The sequence below is a fragment of the Candoia aspera genome, chromosome 1 (genome assembly GCF_035149785.1).
Source record: "Candoia aspera isolate rCanAsp1 chromosome 1, rCanAsp1.hap2, whole genome shotgun sequence".
Lineage (NCBI taxonomy): Eukaryota > Metazoa > Chordata > Lepidosauria > Squamata > Boidae > Candoia > Candoia aspera.
This window is the reverse complement of record NC_086153.1, coordinates 44,788,667-44,798,731: the sequence shown is the minus strand read 5'-3', so window position 1 is coordinate 44,798,731 and position 10,065 is coordinate 44,788,667.

The following is a 10,065-nucleotide window of genomic DNA, read 5'->3' as shown; positions in this document are numbered from 1 at the left end:
CGCTCACTCTGAAGTGCCTGTTTGGCCTTGAATCCAAAGCACGGCACATTTATCATACTGGTTCATGCACTCTGCTAAGTCATAAAGTGGTTTGGGTTTGGCTTAATGTAGGTGAATCCAGCCATTATGGTGTAGAAATCACATTTTATGTCTAGTATGCTAGGTCAATTCAGCCAATAATGGTTTGTCCAACAAATCATGATTATGCTAGCTCTTGCTTAGCACACTTTGTAGACCCAGATTGTGAAAACCAGAAAGCCACCTACTGGGCAAATGCACAGAAGTGCTCTGATATTGCACTAACTTTCCCCCCTCTTCCATCTCTCAGGTTATGGAAAAGATAGTTGTGACAAAATTAAGATAGAGAAAGTCATTCACTATGTCTTGTTTTTTTATATATAAAATCCATTACTGTGTGTTTTTCTGCTTCTCAGTATAGGAATCCAACTCAAAAATATTAGTGAACTAATTTATAGGTTAAATCTATAGAAACACCATGTAATCTATTTTATCCTCCACCTTTTCCCCCAAGGTGAGTGAGTGAGAGGGAGGGAGGGAGGGAGATGGCATCAGAGTCTGCACTATAATGTCAATTTATAGGAAGATGTGGCAGTGAGGACATGAATAGATAATGTCAGTAATTGACAATGAGAAATGGAATAATGGCAATGCACAATGTCAAGAATTCCAGGAGAAATACTAAAGATACATTCTATGTATAGCCCAGAATCTCTAGGTTCCAATTGTTGGATCTCTTTGTGCATCATATGTGCATATCACAGCAACCTGGTGAGCAATATAACAAGAAATATGTACAAGTGTAAGAATATTAAAGTTCAGGTTAAAAGCTTGTCTTTTGGTAGTATCCATTGTTCATTTCAATATAATTGTAGTACAGGAAGATAGGAAAAAATATGAGAGTCAGCATACTCTAGTGGTTACCCTTTTCCAAGATGGCAGCGCCTTGCTTGGCTGCGGCTGCATTGGCTCTCAAGAGTATTGGTGCTGAGCAGGAGGGTAGTTTAGTGGTTAGGCAGCCAGGTAGTATAGTTAGATTGATATACGACTGGCAACATATATTGGAATTGCAGATGTCCAGCAGGCGTCCTGCTGTTTTGGAGAGGCTACGTGGCCCTGGGCTGCTGCCACCAGCAACGTCTGGAGACTTATGGAGCAGCAGGGCCTCTTACCAGCACTGGCTGTTTCTGGAGGAGAAGGGAGAGGCGGAGGATAAGACGGAGGCGGTGTGACAGGAAGCGAAGGCGGGGAAACCGGGGAGGACTGACGGCTAGGCTGAAGGCTAATCCATGAACAGCGCCACTTCCATCCATCTTGTTTACTCATGTCTGCTCTTTGGAGAACAAAATGGATTGCTTGAGGTTGGATTTTGCAGCAAGACATGAGATGAGAGATTGTTGTGTTGTAATTTTGACTGAGACCTGGCTGAGATCATCTGTTCCTGAGAAGGCAGTCAGCATGGAGGGGCTGACGATGTTCCAACAGGATAGGAGCCACACTCTCAGTGGAAAAACTCAAGGCAGTGGTGTATGCATTTATATTAACAACAGATGGAGTACTAACTCAAAAGTGGTCTCCAATCAGTACTCACCTGATGTGGAGATTTTGACTGTCAAATGTAGACCTTTTTATCTGCCCAGGGAATCTACTGTTATTATTATTACAGCTGTGTATATACCCCCTCTGCAAACATGAAGGAGGCCTTAAAGGTCCTTTATTATACCATCAGTGATTTGCCAACTACCTACCCAGAGGGTGTTTTTATTATAGTTGGGGACTTTAATCAGGCTGACTTGAAAACAGTCCTCCCTCATTTCCATCAATATGTGGGTTTTGCATCCAGGAATGGGAACACACTGGACCGAGCCTATTCTAACATCAAGAATGCATGTAAGGCTTCTCTGCGCCCCCATCTCGGTTCTTCAGACCATCTTACTGTAATGCCAATTCCAGCATACAGGCCTTTGTTAATTAGAGAAAAAGCAATTGTGAAGCAGGTGAGAGTCTGGCCCGAGGGAGCAATGGAAGCATTATGAGGCTGTTTTGAGTGTACAGACTGGGGTATGTTTAAAGAAGCTGCAACAAATAATCAACATACTAACATGTAGGAATGTGTTTCATCTGTATCTGCATATATTCAGAAGTGTATGGAAGATATTAGTGTTATTAAGAACATCACTATATGGCAAATCAGAAATCTTGGATGACTCATGAAGTACATGTGATATTGAAAGCGAAGAATGCTGCTTTTAACTCTGGCAATATGGGGGCACTCAGAACAGCAAGAGCTGATCTGAATTGGGCTATAAGCAGGGCTGCAACTGGGCGGGGGGGGGGGCAAGCGGGGCATGTGCCCCAGGCGCCACGCTGGGGGGATCGCCAAAATGAGTGCTGGGGGGTTGCCAAAATGGGCATGGAATCCATGTTTGCCCCAGGTGACACAGACTCTATATGCCTGGCTATAAGAGCAGCAAAGCGGGCTTATACTCAGTCCAGAATTTTTTTTTTTATCCTACAAATACTAGGCACTTGTGGCAGGGTATTCAGACCATCACAGATTACAAGGTTATTCCGACACTGTGAGGAGAATATAGATTTTCTTAATGAACTTAACACTTTTGGCAGGTTTGGGGCACTTAACAATATCCCTGCAGAGAAGGCTGTTCCTCATCCTGATGAACAGGCACTTATCCTTGATATAGTTGATGTCTGGAGGATCCTGAGAAGAATCAATGTGCAGAAATCAGCTGGCCCAGATAATATTCCAGGGCAGGTACTCAGGGACTGTGCTGATCAGTTGGCTGGTGTTCTCACATACATCTTTAATATATCATTGCATCAGGCTGGGGTCCTGGTATGTTTTAAGACTGCAACTGTTACGCCTGTGCCTAAAAAATCTATGATCACATGACCTAATGACTATCGCCTGATAGCACTCGCTCCCATTATGATGAAATGTTTTGAGAGGCTGATAAAGGACCACATTGTCTCCAGACTTCCCCCATTGTTCGATCCACTTCAGTTTGTTTACCGGCTGAACCGCTCTATAGAGGATGCAGTCTCCTCTGTTCTTCATTTGAGTTTGGCACATCTAGAGGAGAAGAGCAGCTATGTGCGACTGCTGCTTGTTGATTTTAGTTCGGCATTTAACATGATTGTTCCTCAGCATTTGGTAGACAAATTGGGCTCTCTGGGTTTTAGTACTCCTTTGTGTAACTGGCTACTTGACTCCCTCACTGATAGGTCCCAGTCAGTGCGACTTGGAAATAATATCTCCAAGTCTATTTCTTTGAGCATCGGTTCTCCTCAGGGCTGTGTCCTGAGCCTATTGCTGTTTACCCCGATGACCCATGACTGTCATGCCAGGTTTGTTGGCAGAGTGCTAGGAAAGCATTTGGCCCAGGAGAGATCAGAAAAGTCACACACCAGGCATTTCTATAAAAATAATTTTATTTACAGAAAACAAACATATTTAAAGGCTGTTTGCTGAGAGGAGAAATTTCTCTCAGCTGCATATTCTCTGCAAGCCTACACAGAAGGGAAGCTGAAACTAAAACAAGTTCAGGCAAGTTCCTTCCTTAGGCAATGCAACCATTAACACGTGAAAAGGGGAACAATTAAATTCAACCTCTTCACCCAGCCAAAATGATTAGTTACCATAGTAACTGTCCTGATTACCAGGAAACACACTGAGACAATGACTTGGTCTCTAATATTTATTAGTAGTACTTAACAAGAATCCTAACAAACTGAGGAAGCGTGGGAAAACCCAGCCATATAAACCCCAAAGGTTAAGGCGGTCCCGATCTGTGTCTCTTTGAATGGCTGAACAGTTCCTCAGTGCTACGCATGCGCTTGACAGTCTGGGTGGGAGCCCCCTGCTCGCCATCCTTACTCATGACAGTAACTATAGTAGAAAACATATTAACACTCCCCTTTTTATACTACAGAATAAGACACAAACCAATTTTCTTTGACAACTCTGTATATCTTTCCACTCACATTATTTTAACATTATCTCCCCTTTGGTTTAACAGAAAGCTACCATCCTTCTTCCTGTGTATTTCCAAACCTAGGTTATTTGTTACAGTTCCAAGGCTTTTTAATGTGAAATGGCTTTTCATGCAGGCTTCAAAATCAAGCCTTTGTTTTTCTGTTGGTGTGAACAGCAGCAAATCATCAACATAAATGCACAGATGCATACAGCCTTGTTTGTCTTTCTTCATATATACACATGGATCTGCTTTTCCTTTTTCAAAACCAAAATTCTGCAGTTTTCCATCTAATTTTTGGTTCCAGGATCTAGCAGCTTGTTTTAACCCATAGATTGACTTCTGCAGTTCATAGACTAGATTCTCCCCTTTTTCACAGCCAGGGGGTTGCTGCATGTATAATTTGTGGTCTAAATCACCATAGAGAAATACAGTTTGAATGTCATAGTGGTGAACTGACATTCCTTTGAGTGCAGCAATTTTTAACAGTAATCTAATTGATTCACCTTTAGTAACTGGTGCAAAAGTCTTGTCAAAGTCTAAATCTTTCCTTTGAGTGAACCCTTTTGCAACTAACCTTGCTTTATATTTTTGGATTTTGCCATCAGCATCCCTTTTCAGTTTGAAAACCCACCTACAACCTAGACAGCATTCATTGGGGGGTAGATTTACCAGTTTCCGTGTTTCATTTTCTTTCAAGGATGCTAACTCCTGTTGCATGGCAGAATGCCAATTTTGTGCAATCTCAGGTGGTAAAGCATTCACTTGTTCTAAAGACTCAGGTTCTGTGAATATGTGAAAAGCCTTTACTGTTTCAGCCAGAAAACGTGATGGAGGAACGCCTTTATTACTCCTCTGAGATCTGCGAGGTAATACAGGGCTTAAATTTTGACTCCTATCACTTTCCTGAGAAGCATCTGTCTCATCAGACAGATCTTCAGTTTGCTTTTCTGGTTTAATGTCCTCATCAGGCAAAAGATCACCATCAGCAAGTGCTTGCTGTTCTCTTGTGGTGGTCAGATCAACTGGAGAGCTAGAATTTAATCTCCCCCAGTTTTGTTCAGCAAAAGAAGCGCTTTTGCTAATTATTAATTTCTCTCCCATTATGAAACTGTAGCTCCTTTGGCTTTGTTCATAGCCAACAAAGATGGCTTTCTTTGTTGTGGGGCCTCCTTTCCTTCTCTGTTGTTTTGGAATGTGAACCCATGCAGTGCTACCAAACACTCTAAGATGGCTTACCTTTGGTTTCACACCATAAAACAAATGGAATGGAGTGTCCTGAATCACAGAGTTATACAATCTGTTTTGTACATAACAGGCAGTAGATATTTTGTTGTTTATTCATTTAGTCGCTTCCGACTCTTCGTGACCTCATGGACCAGCCCATGCCAGAGCTTCCTGTCGGTCGTCAACACCCCCAGCTACCCCAGGGACGAGTCCGTCACCTCTAGAATACCATCCATCTTGCCCTTGGTCGGCCCCTCCACTCTCCCTAGCATCAGCATCTTCTCCAGGGTGTCCTGTCTTCTCATTATGTGGCCAAAGTATTTCAGTTTTGCCTTTAATATCGGTCCCTCAAGTGAGCAGTCTGGCTTTATTTCCTGGAGGATGGACTCGTTTGATCTTCTTGCAGTCCAAGGCACTCTCAGAATTTTCCTCCAACACCACAGTTCAAAAGCATCGATCTTCCTTCTCTCAGCCTTCCTTATGGTCCAGCTCTCGCAGCCATATGTTACTACGGGGAACACCATTGCTTTAACTATGTGGACCTTTGTTGTCAGTGTGATGTCTCTGCTCTTAACTATTTTATCGAGATTTGTCATTGCTCTTCTCCCAAGGATTAAGCGTCTTCTGATTTCCTGACTGCAGTCAGCATCTGCAGTAATCTTCGCACCTAGAAATACAAAGTCTTTCACTGCCTCTACATTTTCTCCCTCTATTTGCCAGTTATCGATCAAGCTGGTTGCCATAATCTTGGTTTTTTTGAGGTTTACCTGCAAGCCAGCTCTTGTACTTTCTTCTTTCACCTTCATCATAAGGCTCCTCAGTTCCTCTTCACTTTCAGCCATCAAAGTGGTATCATCTGCATATCTGAGGTTGTTAATGTTTCTTCCAGAGATTTTAACTCCAGCCTTGGATTCCTCAAGCCCAGCATGTCGCATGATGTGTTCTGCGTACAAGTTGAATAGGTAGGGTGAGAGTATACAGCCCTGCCATACTCCTTTCCCAATCTTAAACCAGTCCGTTGTTCCGTGGTCTGTTCTTACTGTTGCTACTTGGTCGTTATACAGATTCTTCAGGAGGCAGACAAGATGACTTGGTATCCCCAGACCACTAAGAACTTGCCACAATTTGTTATGGTCCACACAGTCAAAGGCTGTAGAATAGTCAATAAAACAGAAATAGATGTTTTTCTGAAACTCCCTGGCTTTTTCCATTATCCAGCGGATATTGGCAATTTGGTCCCTAGTTCCTCTGCCTTTTCTAAATCCAGCTTGTACATCTGGCAATTCTCGCTCCATGAGTTGCTGAAGTCTACCTTGCAGGATCTTGAGCATTACCTTACTGGCATGTGAAATGAGTGCCACTGTTCGATAGTTTGAACATTCTTTAGTGTTTCCCTTTTTTGGTATGGGGATATAAGTTGATTTTTCCAATCGGATGGCCATTCTTGTGTTTTCCAAATTTGCTGGCATATAGCATGCATTACCTTGACAGCATCATCATGCAAGATTTTGAACAGTTCAGCTGGGATGCCGTCATCTCCTGCTGCCTTGTTATTAGCAATGCTTCTTAAGGCCCATTCAACCTCACTCTTCAGGATGTCTGGCTCTAGCTCACTGACCACACCGTCAAAGCTAGCCCCGATATTGTTATCCTTCCTATACAGGTCTTCCGTATATTCTTGCCACCTTTTCTTGATTTCTTCTTCTTCTGTTAGGTCCTTGCCATCTTTGTTTTTGATCATACCCATTTTTGCCTGGAATTTACCTCCGATGTTTCTAATTTTCTGGAAGAGGTCTCTTGTCCTTCCTATTCTATTGTCTTCTTCCACTTCCACGCATTGCTTGTTTAAAAATAATTCCTTATCTCTTCTGGCTAACCTCTGGAATTTTGTATTTAATTGGGCATATCTCCCCCTATCACTGTCGCCTTTTGCTTTCCTTCTTTCTTGGGCTACTTCTAGTGTCTCAGCAGACAGCCATTTGGCCTTCTTGGTTTTCTCTTTCTCTGGGATGTATTTTGTTGCCGCCTCTTGGACGATGTTGCGAACTTCTGTCCATAGTTCTTCCGGGACCCTATCTACTAAGTCCAGTCCCTTAAATCTATTCTTCACCTCCACTGCATATTCCTTAGGAATATTAGTGAGCTCATATCTAGCTGATCTGTGGGTCTTCCCTAATCTCTTTAGTCTGATCCTAAATTGTGCAAGAAGAAGTTCGTGATCTGAACTACAGTCAGCTCCAGGTCTTGTTTTTACTGACTGTATAGATGTCTTCCACCTTTGGCTGCAAAGGATGTAATCAATCTGGTTTCGGTGTTGTCCATCTGGTGAATCCATGTATAAAGCCGTCTCTTAGGTTGCTGGAAGAGAGTATTTGTTATGCACATTGAGTTGTCTTGGCAAAATTCTATCAGCCTATGTCCTGCTTCGTTTTGTTCACCCAGGCCATGCTTACCTGTAATTCCAGGTGTCATTTGACTGCCCACCTTAGCATTCCAGTCTCCTGTGATGAAAACAACATCTCTTTTAGGCGTGTTGTCCAGTAGGTGCTGCAGATCCTCATAGAACTGCTCTACTTCAGCTTCTTTAGCATCTGTGGTTGGGGCGTATATTCGGATCACTGTGATGTTGGATGGCTTGGCCTGAATTCGAATTGAGATCATTCTATTGTTTTTTGGATTGTATCCAAGCACTGCTTTAGCCACTTTACTATTAATTATGAAGGCTACTCCATTTCTTCTGTGGTCCTCTTGTCCACAGTAGTAGATCTGGTGGTCATTTGATGTGAAGTGGCCCATTCCAGTCCATTTCAGTTCACTGACACCCAGAATGTCTATCTTTAATCTTGACATCTCACCAATAACCACATCCAATTTGCCCTGGCTCATACATCTTACATTCCAGGTTCCAATGGTGTGCTGATCCTTAGAACATAGGATTCGCCATTCACCACCAGCACCATCGGCCGCTAGCCATCCTTTCGGCTTTGAGCTAGCTGCGTCATCACATCTGGGGCTAGTTGAACTCATCCTCTGTTCCTCCCCAGTAGCATTCTGACCATCTTCCGACCTGGGGTTCTCATCTTCCAATGGTATACCAACATATCTCTGGTTGCACTGATCCATTTAGTTTTCACGGCAAGAATATTGGGGTGGGTTGCCATTACCTTCCCCAGACATTTAGTCTGACCTCTCTGTCATGACCTTCCCGTCTTGGGTGGCCCTTCACGGTTTAGCTCATGGCATCATTGAGGTGCTCAAGCTCCAGCACCACGACAAGGTAACGATCCTTTGCTGAAGCAGTAGATATTGCCTCTGCCCAATACTTAAATGATAAATGTGAATCTTTAAGCATGCATTCCATCACATTTTGCAAGGTTCTGCCCTTTCTTTCAGCAACACCATTTTGCTGAGGGGTGTAAGGGTTAGAAAGAATTTGTTCTATCCCCTTTTCCGCTAGGAACCTTTTGAATTTGTGAGAAAGGTACTCTCCTCCTCTATCACATTGGAGTGCAGATACAGGCCTAGGGAATTTTCCATTTGCCCATGTCACAAAACCTTTAAATTTCTCAAATGCCTCATCTTTATGTTTTAAGATGTAGATAAATGTGTATTTTGAGAAATCATCCATGATGGTCATTGCATACCTTGCTCGTCCAAGACATGGAGCAAAAGGACCAATAATGTCAGAGTGTACAATTTCCAAAGGTCTAGTTGTAACTTTGTCACTGTGCTTACCCACAGGAGCTTTTAGTATTTTGCATTCTTTGCGAACTACACAATCTAAGTATTTGTCACAGGGTTTTATCTTTAGGTCAGCACACAGCTGTGGCATTTGTGCTATATACTTGAAATTAGCATGACCAAATCTCCTGTGCATCAGGTGTACACATTGGTCATGATATGGCATGTTGCCAACTGCAGCCTTGCAGCTTGGCTTCCTTGCATTTTGCACAACATACAAGGAGTCTTTTAATATACCAGTAGCACACAATTTTCCATTTTTATCTATCTCACAACCATTTTTCTTAAATGCTATTACATACCCTGTTGCAGCTAATTGTGCCATAGATAAAAGGTTTGATTGTAAATTTGGCACATACAACACACCTTTTACAGTTTCTCCTAAGCAGGATAAATACAAGTCACCTTGTCCCATAATTTTGGTCACAGACCCATCAGCCAAAGATACACTTTGTCTTTCAGTTTTAGACAGTGACACAAAAGAGCTTTTACAATTACATAAATGACAATTGGCCCCAGAATCTAACACCCATACATCAGAATTACCCTTCTCAGCAACCTGTGCAATTTGGGTTGTCTGAAGAGCCTTCTTCTGTGTTGCCCTTGTGTTCTTCTTCTCTGTCTTTCTACTTTTGGGTCTCAAGGCACAGTCTTTCTGCAAATGTCCAGCTGAACCACAAGTGAAGCATCGCTGGCTGGCTAGCGCTGTGGCCTCAGCTTCCTTTCCCTTCTTTTCCCTTGTTTTCTGGTACTGCAGCTTTCCAGAAGAGATGGGGGGGATCTTTCCTCTCTCTTCTCCCATTCAGCGAGTAAGCGCTGTGTAACATACGATGAGGTGAGGTCTGCTTCAGGCATAGCCTCCAGGGTACAAATCAGCGTGTCCCATGTTTCATTCAGTGAGGATAGGAGGATATATGATTTTGTGAGAGGTGTAAATTCCATTCCTCTCTCCTGCAACTCAACAAACAGCTGCTGAATATGATGCAGGTGCTCAGGAAGGCTATCTCCTTCTGCAAGGTAGGCTTTGTACAGCTTTTTTGTCAGGGTAACTTTACTCCCTGCTGTTGCCTTTACATACAAGTCTCTC